The sequence below is a fragment of the Engraulis encrasicolus genome, chromosome 19 (genome assembly GCF_034702125.1).
Source record: "Engraulis encrasicolus isolate BLACKSEA-1 chromosome 19, IST_EnEncr_1.0, whole genome shotgun sequence".
In the NCBI taxonomy this organism is placed as follows: Eukaryota; Metazoa; Chordata; class Actinopteri; order Clupeiformes; family Engraulidae; genus Engraulis; species Engraulis encrasicolus.
In genome coordinates, this window is record NC_085875.1 from 5,846,209 (window position 1) to 5,859,351 (window position 13,143).

Sequence of the window (13,143 nt, forward strand, 5' to 3'; positions counted from 1 at the left end):
GTCTTTCCACACTCAATATCCTACGTAGTCTTTGTGTTTTATGCTTGTAAAAGTAGTAGGATTTTAATAGCGTCGTCCGCTGGTGGTCACTCTATTTTTTATTTTTTTTTGAAACCGTGGGCACCGTGCGGTTGCCCACTACCCCGTTCCGTGACATGCAAACCGTACGGTCTCGGTTTGCAACGCAAACCGTACCATGCCTACAATGCTGTGTCTCAAATGGCGCACTTGTGGGTCAAAGACGTGCAAAATGGCATTGTCATTCAGTGTAACGGATGCCTTCTGCTGACTGTAACGGTAAAAACATGACTCTTTATTTCTTTATTGTTACAGGGAATTCATGAAAGCCTCAGCAGTCATCCATTCACTTGAAACAATTTAAAAATCATGTTTTTTGCAGTTACAGTCGGCGGAAAGTGTCCCCAACACTGAATGACAAAGACGTCTTTGACCCTTGTGCACTTCAGTGTGTATAGCATATTAATTATGCACTTAAACATAGTATCCTAAGTGCACAAGATACATGGGTGGGCTGCAACAGCCAAACCTGTCTAAAACCAAGTGTTTCAGTTTCATAGTCTAACGCAGGGGTACTCAATTAAAAGTCCCCGAGGGCCAGTTTTTCAAAATTCCTCCCAATAAAGGGCCGGGCCGGGCTGACACGACACGACCCCCACCAAAAAAAAATATTTTTAAAAAAATAAAAAATGATAAGGCCTTTGTAATCACAAAACACACGCACTCACACCCACAGCAGATATTTAGTTTCCAGTGACAGGATGGGAGAACATTTCTCTCATAAAGGGCCTGCATTTTTCTGGAGCACTGTGGGGTGAGGTGCCTGCCTTGCTGTCATTGCCACCCACCCTTCAGTATTTTTTTTAAAATGACATAAGATTATCTTTTTTAAATGACATAAGATTAGCCTATATTTGCAGACTACATTCATAAACATTTATTTCTTAGTGAGAAAACCAATAAGCCTGAAGATAACACTTTTCAAACAAATGTTGCTTATTATGACTTTGTTTATGCAGCTCTCACATGCATAATGAGAATCAGATGCAATAATGGACCCAACAAAGAGGACACATAGATAGGAGGACACCAGGTTTTGCCAACAAGAAAATGGCACATTGATGCAATGTTGATTAAATGCAACAGCCAATAATAAATCATCAAGTTGCTCATAACTTTGTTTGAAATCTTATGAGGGGCTTAGCTTTCCAAACGAACTATTTAGGGACTGTTTAAAAGTGTGAAAAAGTTTATCAAGCAATTCGTTTTTAAGTAGGCTACCCCTAGTTAGCTGCCAGCAGAGCTCAAACACAATTTGCCTTCATTCGTGTTAGCAACTAGCTACAGCTAGTGCTAAACCAATTCGAAGTCCTAACACACTGTATGCAATGAAATGTGGACCATTACTTTCAAAAACGAGGCAAAGAGAACTTTGTAAATAATTTATTTACAAGTTCTACCGTACTTCCCTTCAGTAGTCTACCTCACAACAGCCTCTGCCACCCTCATAGTCACTTCTGTTTGGAGCCTGCAGGGAGAAACTGATTGAGGGGGCGGAGACACGGCACGCATCTTCCTAGCGTCTGTGGCGCGATTTCAAAATAAGAGCCGGCAGCGCGATCGGACCAAAAAAAAAAAAAATTTTTTTTTTTTTTTTTTTTTTTTTTTTTAATTTTTCAAAATTATTCGAGGGCCACAAATAGATGCCTCGCGGGCCACAAGTGGCCCGCGGGCCGCTATTTGAGTATGGGGGATCTAACCTGTGTAGGTCAAGTCAGGGTTTCATCCTCACCTATGGACCACAGTTACCTGATTCCTACCATCTGATATGCTTTCGCATATACATCTGGGACCTACTCCCAACCGACGCTCTTCCAAATGAACCATTTTTTTCAAAACTCTTGCATGTGATTGGATTAAGAATCTGTCCGTCATTTTGACTGACACGCCATTTCAGCCACTCCCGTTGACTCAATCCGTGACGTAGTTCACAGCGACACCACGCAGGAGGCAAGACTTTTCATCACAACAAACATGGCGGCGGCTGGAAGTAAACGGAGTAAACTTTCTATAAACGAACATTGCCCTATATGCAGGGGATATCTAAGGACAAATGGTAATATCTGCAACCGCCCATGGATATTTGAAGAACTTCCCTACGGGAAAGGGTAAACCAGCGCCCAGCTGAACTTGATCGAAACTTGTGAAACTTCTCCGAAAAATCCTGTCGCATGCCTGAAATGCCTGCTGTAATTTAACCCAGCGTTCTCAAGGTACATACGGTAAGTCAACATCTTGAATCTTGATGCAATGGTTGCTCTGAAGTCGTGCGCAAGCACAATATGACAATTGTTCATCCATACATATGTCAATATTGTTATTGGATATGATTGGCGTCAGGGCATCTTCCTCTTAGCCTCTATGCTAATCTAAATGGTTTACTGTTTACATTGCTATCTGTAGGCACACATGCAATATGATTGTTTCACTTTTATTTGATTTATTGATTCTTTTATTTCTTTGATTTCTTTATAACCTCGCTGGGATTGTAACCTACGCACATGTCCAACGACAGAGATGTGTAAAAGTGTCTGCTTGCACTCTATTACAAACTATCACCATCATTAACAACAAGTCCCCTTCTCACAGATGCAGAAATGCAAAGCAGGGCCAAACATGCTGCATTCAATGGGTACGAAGACGGTGTGAGGAACAACATAACAGCTCTCTTCCTGGTGGCAGCCATGGAGCACCTAGGGGCTTCATTAAGTGTCAGGTACCTCTGGAACAAAGATTTACATTACAACAAATGTATGACCCCAGTTAAAGCTGGTGCCATGACGGTCTGTACATATTGGCTTTGTAAGATTACATCTAAGCTAACCATACTGCACATTTTGCATTATCTATCTTTTTAAATGTGTCAACAGATATCCCTGACGGCTTCATACCTGACCACATAACCATGGGCTCTGAAGAGGGAAAAAAAAAAGTAACAGGCTACATCCGGTAGTGGCCCGGGTGGTCAACAAATGCCATTTTCCACATGCAGTCCAGGAGGGAGACGTATAACTATACTGTAGATTTGATATTTTTACAAGGCCTTTAGCCACAGTGTGCCCACAGCGCACTGCTCGTAATTCTGCAGGTAAATTTCACTCTTTCGCATCGCTTAGCCCACAGCACCTTAACAACTTGAAGTCATCAATCTGAAGTCATTTTTAGAACATAGTTGTCCCGGTCTCACTGAAACAAACAGCAGATTGGACCAGCATGTCTATTGGACTCCTGCAGAAAATCATGGTGAACAGACAGACAAATGCACACTGGAGCACATTATGTTGCTAGTCACACAGAGGATATTTTCAGAGAGGCTGAGTTGTTTTCACCCCCCCATCTAGTTATGACATTCTGATAAATCGCAAAAGCAGTAACCTGTGGCGCAGGATCAAAGCTAAATTGAAAGAGCGCCAAGACTAATATGAAATTGGTGGAGTAAATGCATGTACTGTAATAATGTATGTCAATAATTTGTGTATGTAAGTAGTGTATATAAAATAACCCAGTGCAACTTTTTTTCCCATAAGATTCTGTTGCCTTTCTGTGAATGCATATAAAAAAGGTTAAGGTATGTTGTGTCACTTGAAGTAAATTAAACTGTGCTCAACACTAAACAGTCTACAATACTTCTTCCTTCTTTACATTTTTTTAATCATTGCTGCTCAAAGAAAAAAACATGGCAACAGTTTTCAAATGTGTAATTTTATTTACAGTTCTTCTATGCAAAAACAGTCATTCATACACATTTGTACAACAGCATGTACGAGGTTGCGGCAAAGCACTGCCAGCTACTACGCTGTGGTGTTTCACTGTCAAAATACTCATCCTTTTAATCAACATAACCTGGGATTCCCTGCACATGCAACACTTTGAAAACAGGAAGGTTGTTGGTTATGTACTATTATATGTTAGATCAAAGATATAGGGACTAATGCTCTTCTCATGTTTCTTCAATAAGCTGTGATCCAACCTAGTGCAAACTGTCCTGTTGGGTGGGCTCACTGTTGAATGGCACTCTCTCCATATGTAGCAGCTCTCTGTGTCCCATCTTCTGTGACTGCAGATGCCATTTAAGCCATGACAGGCATGTCTGAAAGACATGGTGCATGATGTTAACAGGTATACTAGACAACCACACTTTTCCTCCTAATGACAATCGGTGCAGGCCTACTTATTTACAAGAGTGACTCACCTTCTTTGCTGTGACGTTCTCCCAACTGAGCAGGAAGGCCTTTCATTCCTAGTGGTCAGAGAAGAGCTCAGTTTATACAATACAGCAGATATTGAACATGGGCAAATTTAACATAAGCAGCTCACACAAACTGGTCAACCCATTCTACTGGGTAGCTTGTTTAGCATAGTGAAACCCTTTGAATGTCAGTTTCACACACCACGAAATACAATGAAAGACGGCAGCAAACGATATCAACCATTTCACACGTTTGCAGAGTCATCTTTCAAGACCAGAATGTCAACTCAGTCACAAACAAACGCAAAGCAAATGTCTGTACACTACAGTATGCATCGGGCACAGTTGGGGGAGGGGAGAACCAACACCATTGATTTTACAAGGATGTAATATTTACACGGACAATGTGTACAGCAGAGTTAACGGAGTTTTTTGAACATCACAGGGGGAAAACATGACGAAACTAACAGAGACATAATACAATGTTATGACCAAGACTGTGACGATACATGTCCAAGTTAAGATTAGTCTACAAGTAAACTACGATAAACCTAGAAGGCCAGAATGTGAACTCACAACCAAACGCAATGCACATGCCTGTGCTTCATAAATGGAAAAAATGCATCAGGTTCATCAACAGTAGATGCTTAAACTTACCATTTGTAGGTGACGTGAACCTCATCGACAACGATGCCCAGTAGATTCTTCTGGTAGAGGTCTGAGGATAGCATGGTCAGTCATTTGTCCTTCAGCCACGACTCGGGGCTACCGAAGACCGGCTGGCCTGGCAACGTCCCTGAAGGATGTCTTCCTCCCAGTTCCATTGCCGTTAGACCCATTAGATTTCCAGCCTCTCTGACTTGGTCCTCCATTAACGCAGCCAGGGGGAACACCACAATAAAGATTGGATCCTGCACTTTCCCCATTGCTTTAGCACGTGAAATAGCACGTGAAATATAATCGGGTGGGATAGAACGTCTGGGAGTGTCCATCTCACAGCGGCTTTAGCGACCAGTGGAGCCAGCTCAAACTTTTGCCAAATCCGGTCGGAAGAAACGCAAACACATCCTCGCCGCCAACAAACGCCTTAAGCGCCGTCATTTGTTCGTATTTCAATGACTGAACATTTGGAATACAAGACAATACCGTGGAAATAGCCGAATCCATTTCAGCGCACTGAGTACTAGTACTACAGCGCGCTGCCATGTTTGTTGTGAAGTGAAGACTACACTGCTGTCGCTAATGCTTTACATCACATCCGCCCATAACTCCGCCCATCCATTCAAAATCCCACCCGCGATTCATGATTGGCTGTACACATTTTCCAACTCCAGCGGTCTCACTGCTATTCAGATGGGGTAGTGAGGCATGGGAACGCCCCCGCGTGACGTAGCCGAACGCAGCCAGATGATGTGAATCAGGTTAGGACCACAGCGCTTCCCACAGAATTTGTATTAGTCAAGGTGGTGGGGCGTTAGTCAGCATCAGAGACAAATCACCAGTGGACATGCTGTGCTGTGCGGTTTCATTTCAAATATGATCTGAAAACTCTTAAAAGTATATATATTTTTGGTTAAGCAACTTTAGAAATGACCTAGTCAAGGTGGTAGGTGCTTCTTTTCAAGGTGGCCGCCTTAGCAATAAAGTGCTGGGGGGAAACCCTGGACCAATTTCATCACAAGACAGCACAGTAGAATTTCAGACCTTTGTCTTTCATTGACTGAACTGAGCAGAGTCACATGACCACACATGGTAGAGACAGTGAGTGTGCTTTACAGAACATGAAGAGAAAAAAAAAACGTATCCTTGCATCCTCAGAAGTTAACGAGGCACAAAGTCCCATATTCCATCTCACGCCTCACTCACTAACACTGCATGTTACAAGACGTCTTGCAATATCTCCGTCATCTGTCCCTTCTTTTCTTTCCTAACTTTGGCACCACGAGTGGTGTGAGATGAAGTCATCGGTAAGGATGAGGCCAAGAAGCTCTGCCTGATTAGCAAGGGGGAGCGATTCGAGAGTACGTGTTTGATGTGATCATGAGGTCGTTAGGCAGCGTGAGCCAGTCACAATGCCACAAGCTCGGAGTCTTGTTCTCCGTTCCTGACTGGTAGTCATGATGGACAAGAGGTGTATTGTGTTGCACGGCACCAACCCTCCGGCCCGGGTTGCCTCACAATCGTTTCCTCGACGACCAGCTAGTGCCAGGGAGGTCAGGGTGAGAGATTCCAGCCTCTCGGAACAAGCCCTGGTGTTTCAGCGTTAAGTGGGTGGAGGGGTTGAAGTTGTTGAGTATGCATGGGGAACAGCCGGGTGGTAAAACACTGTGCCCCACCCTCAGAATCTGAATCAGGGTTATATTTAGCAACATGACAAGCCTTGCCTGCCTTTTACCCAGCACTCGACATTCTCAGAGGAGAGAAAAGAGAGAAGGGGGAATGGTGGGTGGGTGGGTGTTGGAGATCAGGATCAGGCCACAGCATTACCCAAAAAGGAGCTGGTGGCGGCAACTGGAGAGCAGTCACTGCACAGCACAGCACAGACTTCCTTTCACAACTGCTCCAGTCCACCAGAGGAATGTCCAGTCATGGCAAACACAAAAAGAGTGAAAGTGTGTGTGGGAAGAAGGATGTGGGGTGAGGGCGGTGGTGGGGGGGATGTGAAAGTGTGGAAGTGTGTGCTTGTGTACGCACTGGGGCTTGTGGAATGGTTGAACAAGAAGATGGAAGGGAGATAGAGGGGGAGAGAGAGAGAGAGAGAGAGAGAGAGAGAGAGAGAGAGAGAGAGAGAGAGAGAGAGAGAGAGAGAGAGAGAGAGAGAGAGAGAGAGAGAGGGCAAAGAGACAGCCAGCCGTGATGCCTGTGTGAAGGCACGTGGTGAGTCTGCATGTAGCCATGGAGAGAGACGTGGTTGAGAACATCACACCCTGACTCTACCCCTGACTCAGCCTCACGTCACCCATGTGGTTTCCAACACGCCGTCATTCCCACACAGACCGACCTGCGTGCCATCACTAGACTAAGACAATGGCCGAAACAACAGAAGAAAGGGAAAACTCAATTATGTAACTGAAGTAGAGGTGTGAAATGAGCTTATTTCCAGAAATTCTACAGTTTCACTTTAAGGAGCTAGTCTTCAAAATCAGAGGGTTGCATGTTTGTATCCCACCCTCACCTCTCCCTACACCTCCCTCCATGGCTAGAGCGCCCTTGATCAAGGCACCTAGCCCCACATTGCTCCAGGGAATTTAACTAATACCCTGCATTATCTGTAAGTCGCTTTGAATAACAACATCAGCTTTAAGTGCACTGTAATAACAGCTTAATTATAATCTTGGTAACAAGTTTCTGAATACAGTAGAAATGGCGGTGAATTGTTCTTTCAGGGCTTTTGGACCTCGGCAGCTTGAGCAGCTTAGCACGCTAACCTGATACAAACAGATCTGATTCAACGGTCAACAGAGCCATGTCTGGCTGCAGTGTGGCCCGAGAAGAGAGGAGTAGGAGGTCTTAATCTCTGAGAGGGTCACAGGAAGATTGACCTGGATTTGCACTGTAATAGTGGCGGAGGTGTCAATCCCTGATTTAGAAAGTTAAAAAACCCTGCCGCAAATTTGATCTAACCAGCCCTGGGATAACAATTCAAAGCTCAGCTACAATAAGTCACCTGCAATAGAGGATGATGTGTCGGGATTTCTACTTTCTGAACACAGGATTGCCACCTCTGAATAGTGGGGGGAAAGTTAGAGGAGAATGTGGTCAGCATCCTTCAAAAAGGATAATCATTTCACTAAAGCCGGTGTTCACCCATTCCACACCTCTGACTAGGCCTACATTCATTCCATAAACTTCTTAAAACAAATAAATGAATTGAAAAAAAATCTTCCATATAATTCCATAATGTCTAATCCTGGTCCCCAAGCACATGCCATACTACACAGCAGGGCTGGGCAATATGACGATATATATCGTTATCGTGATATAAAAGTGTATATCGTGACCTTTCTCCTATATCGTTTATATCGTGATATTCAATTGTATACAACTGATAAAATTACTATCATTTAATTACATTTCATGTTGTCACAATACACACTATAAGTTCATGTAACTGTAAAAATAACAATAAAAAGATCCATTTTAAAGAAAGGTTGTTTTGCGACATGAAAAAATAAACAGCAAATAAAGAGAATAACTGAAAAGTAATTGTGCTATATTGTGATATACAGCTCCAGGCCTTTTTATTAGAATACCATGAAAAAGTTGATTTATTTCCATAATTCCATCAATAATGTTAAGCTGTCATGGATTGTAGATTCATGGCCCAGTTTTTTAACTATTGCAAACATTATTTTTTTTCTTTTTATATACGTTGGCCTTCCAGCTCAAAAAACCCATGAATTGGGGAATTCGCATTATTAGAATATTGTTATAAAATCACATTTTTCTTCATCAAAATTCGGGTCACATTATATCAGTTGAAATTTGGTACTTTCTACATAACATGCAATGGTCAATACTTGGTTAGGACATTCTCTGTCTTCATAATGGCCATGATGCGTTTTAACATTGAAGTCAATGGAAAAACAGTGCATGGCAGTTATGGAAGCCCAGATATCCTTGATGCTTTGCTGTCAGCTGTTCTTGTTTGTTGACCTGGTACCCCACACTTCACTCTTCAATATACCCTGTTGATTTCCATGCCACGTTTTGGCGCTAACTCACCAGTTTAATTCTAAATAACCAGAAATGAATCCCCATTGAAAATGAATGGGGTTTAATTTCTGTTGAGTTAGAATTAAACTGGTGAGTTAACACCAAAACGTGGCATGGAAATCTTCGGGTATATTGAAGAGGGAAGTGTGGGACACCAGGTCAGCTATACAAAAACAGCTGACGGCAAAGCATCAAGGATATCTGGCCTTCCATTACTCCCATGCACTGTTTCTGCGATTGACTTCAATGTTAAACGCTTCATGGCCGTTATTAATAATAATATTAAGACAGAGAGAGTCCTAACCAAGTATTGAACATTGCATGTTGTGTAGAAAGTACCAAAGTTCAACTGATTTGATGTGCACTGATGTGAAACAAATTTTGATGAAGAAAATTGTGATTTTATTACAATATTCTAATGATGTGAATTCCCCAATTCATGGTTTTTTTGAGCTGGAAGACCAAAATGTGTAAAAATAAACAATTTAATGATTGGAATAGTTAAAAAAAACTGGGCCATGAATCTACAATCCATGACAGTTTAACATTATTGATGGAATTATGGAAATAAATCAACTTTTTCATGGTATTCTAATAAAAAGGCCTGGAGCTGTATATTGTTATCGTGATATAAAGTAATCCATATCGTGATATTGCTTTTTTTTCCATATCGCCCAGCCATACTACACAGCAGGGATGGTGGTCTAGTAATGACTTCCTCTGAACTGGCATGCAACACATCCAGGAAGTCCTAGACGAAGAAAGCTTAACCTGAGCAGAGGAGGCACAAACATTAAGATTACTGCTCATTGTTCTTGGAGAGCCTTGTGTACAGTCTTGATATCCAGAGCAAATACTGCAACATTTCTAAGATTTAATACCAAGAGTTTCAGATGGCATTGCTGTAAGAACTAAAGGGGAGTTTGCATAAGGTAAATATTGGCAAAACATTTAAGATTGGCTTCTGAAACACTTAAACGCTAACAATGATTAAAATGCACAATTGCCTCAGGTTCAAGATAAAAACATTTTGTCATACAGCCGCAAAAAACGAGAGAATTTCGAGAGAGATTAACTGACCTACAACTACAGTGAATAACTTAACTTAATAAAAAAGAAAGGAGTGAACGAGAAGTCCATAGTGTCTCCTCATGTCTGATGCTCTAGCTGCAGTAAACCCTAGCCTAGACCAATGAGCAAGGATCACATGCTGGATTACTCCTCAACTTCCTCATCCCTTAAAAGGACACACACACACACACACACACACACACACACACACACACACACACACACACACACAGCAGATCAAAAAGTCATGTACACAAACACTGAGAGCATAAACACGACGCAGCCAAAAATGTTGGCTGCCGAGAACATTCACACTCCTCCAGCCTGCAGAAAGAGAAGAAGCTCACTCTCTTTTTTTGTTTTTCTTTTCAGGAGGCGTGCAATCAGCAGCACGAATAGAAACATGGCTGAGGCCCCCCACTGAGATGCCTGATGTCTAGACCAAGGCAGCCACCCTTGGCACTAAACACAATACCATGGGCGTACACACACAGGGAGGTAACAAGCCTGTAGCGTGGAACACTTGTGGCGAGACACAAACATTGCATGCCGTGCATCTGTTTGAAGTGAAGTAGGATAGATGGGTGGGCAAGGCTGCATGATGTGCTGACTGATTAGGACGCAACAGATGATGACTGAATGATGGGATGAAAGCCCAGAATTGTAGACAGACATCGCTCATGAAAAGCCATTTGTCATTTTCAGGAGGGACAATAAAGTAAGCCTGACCATCTGGTGAATTTTTCATTTGCTTTATTATATTTGATCAGAGCATCTGAGCAATTTTTGTTTCTATGGCAGACAATAAGGTTTGCAGACAATCATGGCAACAATACCCGCAATTATAGTCATTGTAGAGTCAAGTCCCGGGCCATTCTAACCTGTGTGTTGTTACTATACAGTACATGCCCTGAGGGCTCACCTGCCCTGTGCCCTGGGAAGCCAACAGGAGGGGACACAGTGGCCAGTTGTCCCAGGCCCAGGAACAGGGTGGGCCCAGAGTTTGGTCCACATTACAATGTAGTCTATGGGTGCATCCCAATATGTGTCCTTGCCTCCTCCACTTGTGCTTGTCTCCTCGTCCCGCCTCCTGGCCCCTCCTCCGTGGAGAAAACGATAAAGTTTCCCAGCTGTCAGCCTCGCTAAAACAACTTTTGAGGGACTGTTTTTCATTCACCATCTCAATTGCAAATGAGAAAAAGACTTTACAATTGAGCTTTTGCAAGATATTGAAATATAATGCTGTTGTCAGTGATGTCATCATGACGAGAAGCAAGTGGAGGAGGCAAGTGGAGGAGGCAAGGTCACATATTGGGATGCACCCTATGTGTTGAGAGGGGATGCCCTTCAGAAGACTTTGTCCTGGGCCTGGCCGAAGCTGTCAGCGGCCCTACGCAGTAGGGCTGCACAATTAATCGAAAAATAATCAAAATCGTGATAACATAGTGGAATCGAACTCATGATTTTAATCGTGATTTAATCATGGCAATAGTGACCTACTTTTGAGAGCGTCCTTGAAACCAGAACATACTGACAGGCTGGTGTTTCTGGCCAGAAATCTGTCCACTTAAGTTTCATGCCATTGCCTTTACATAATTATTACAGTTCATTTTATTTTGCTCATCCCGTATGTAATTTATTCTTGGTTATATTTCATCTTGTTATAATTTTTTTTTAAATCTGCAAAAATCAATAATCATGATTAATAATCGTGATTATGATTTTGACCAAAATAATCGTGATCATGATTTTTTCCATAATCGTGCAGCCCTACTACGCAGTGCCTCTTAGTTATCAAACCTGCAGGTACGGTAACAGGAGAATAGTGGGTCGTGCTGTGGGGCCGGATCATGTTGCAGTATGCTAAAGGCACGAGGCTGTAAGCTCCAAGTAATTACGTGCACATCGCCGCAGTACATAGATGTTACAGCAATAAAAAGCGTGTTTGTCAGGCGAATCAATATATTGAGCCACCGCGTGTGCTGATTCATTAAGCCCCTAACACGCCTCTCTAATGCACGTCGTTGACAATATACCAATACAGGTCCTACGGTTATGGTAGGGCTAGTCAATGTTGTTATTCACCACTGCATAGCTATAAAACGTCTGTGTTGATGGGTGCATTCCAAGACTCACAGTAAACCCTGAAAAGGTGACAAGTCATGAGTATGAAGGTCAACCACCATCACCATAAAGCAGAGGGGATGGTCTCGGCAGCTCGTAAAGACAGCCCTGCTATCAAGGATGCGTTGAGCTATTGTGACAGCGGGAAGAGTGCAGTCTGTCTTTGTGAGCCCAGAGGTGGATCATCACATGAAAAGCTCCGGACCCTGATTGAGAGACTGCTGTCGTCTCAAGAATTTCTGTAGCCCTCCTTTAGTGGCGTATTTTATGGTGCTGGGCAAGAGTACAGGGAAAAAAGACCAACAAGTGGATTTTCACATGATAAAAAACGTAAAGTTCAAAAAACAGAAGGCCTATATAAGCCAGACGGCCGTAGAAAAGCATTCTGCATCTGATGACAAGCCCATTCCAGCTTGATCCTCTTAGGGTCTCTTACAGATTTAGCATTAGGATAAACGACTCATCCCAGTGAATTGGCCTATAATCACAGACCCAGTTACATAAGTTATAGTGTATTAGGAGGAATCCCAAACCAAATCACGGAGGGATTTTTCCCCCATAAGAAACAGTTTGTGAATATAAAAACCAAACCAGCCAGCCAGCAACCTTTTTTTTACAGTCACCCTCAATTTTTCACGTACATAAATCTTTTAACTATTCGCTTTTCGGCTGTGCTCCTGTTGATTTAAGCCAGGGGTCATTTCCCGTCAGCCTTCCTACAAGAAATGCCTCATTTGTACCCTGGCCAGCTTCACACAGAGAGAGAAAGAGTGCAAGAGTGGGGAGTCTCTCATTTTCCCTCAGTGGACCACAGAGGAGACATTTTTCTTTCGCAGAGAGAAATGTGGCTAAAGTGAAGTCTGACTCAGAAGGATAACAGCATGGCACAGATGAGTGCACGCTAGATCAGCCAACAGTGCCATTTGGTTGTGTTTGCATTGGCAAACACTGGCCTTTGTTTCTAA

The 13,143-nt window shown here is 42.8% G+C and overlaps 1 protein-coding gene and 2 long non-coding RNA genes across 4 annotated transcripts in view; 1 reads left to right on the forward strand and 2 right to left on the reverse strand.

Moving 5' to 3' along the window:
* The window catches only part of clic4 (chloride intracellular channel 4), a 41,774-nt gene that overhangs the window by 23,732 nt on the left and 4,899 nt on the right, over positions 1-13,143 (reverse strand). The window lies entirely within an intron of this gene.
* On the forward strand, positions 1,889-3,664 carry LOC134434873 (uncharacterized). 2 transcript variants are annotated; one of them, XR_010031951.1, is made up of 3 exons: positions 1,889-2,300; positions 2,668-2,794; positions 2,949-3,664. It is a non-coding gene; the product is annotated as an uncharacterized LOC134434873 (long non-coding RNA). The 2 variants fall into 2 exon arrangements; XR_010031950.1 differs by having other exon boundaries at positions 1,889-2,291; positions 2,949-3,656.
* LOC134434872 (uncharacterized) lies at positions 3,770-5,388 on the reverse strand. Its single transcript, XR_010031949.1, has 3 exons — positions 4,925-5,388; positions 4,271-4,318; positions 3,770-4,168 (listed from the first exon to the last, which is right to left on the reverse strand). It is a non-coding gene; the product is annotated as an uncharacterized LOC134434872 (long non-coding RNA).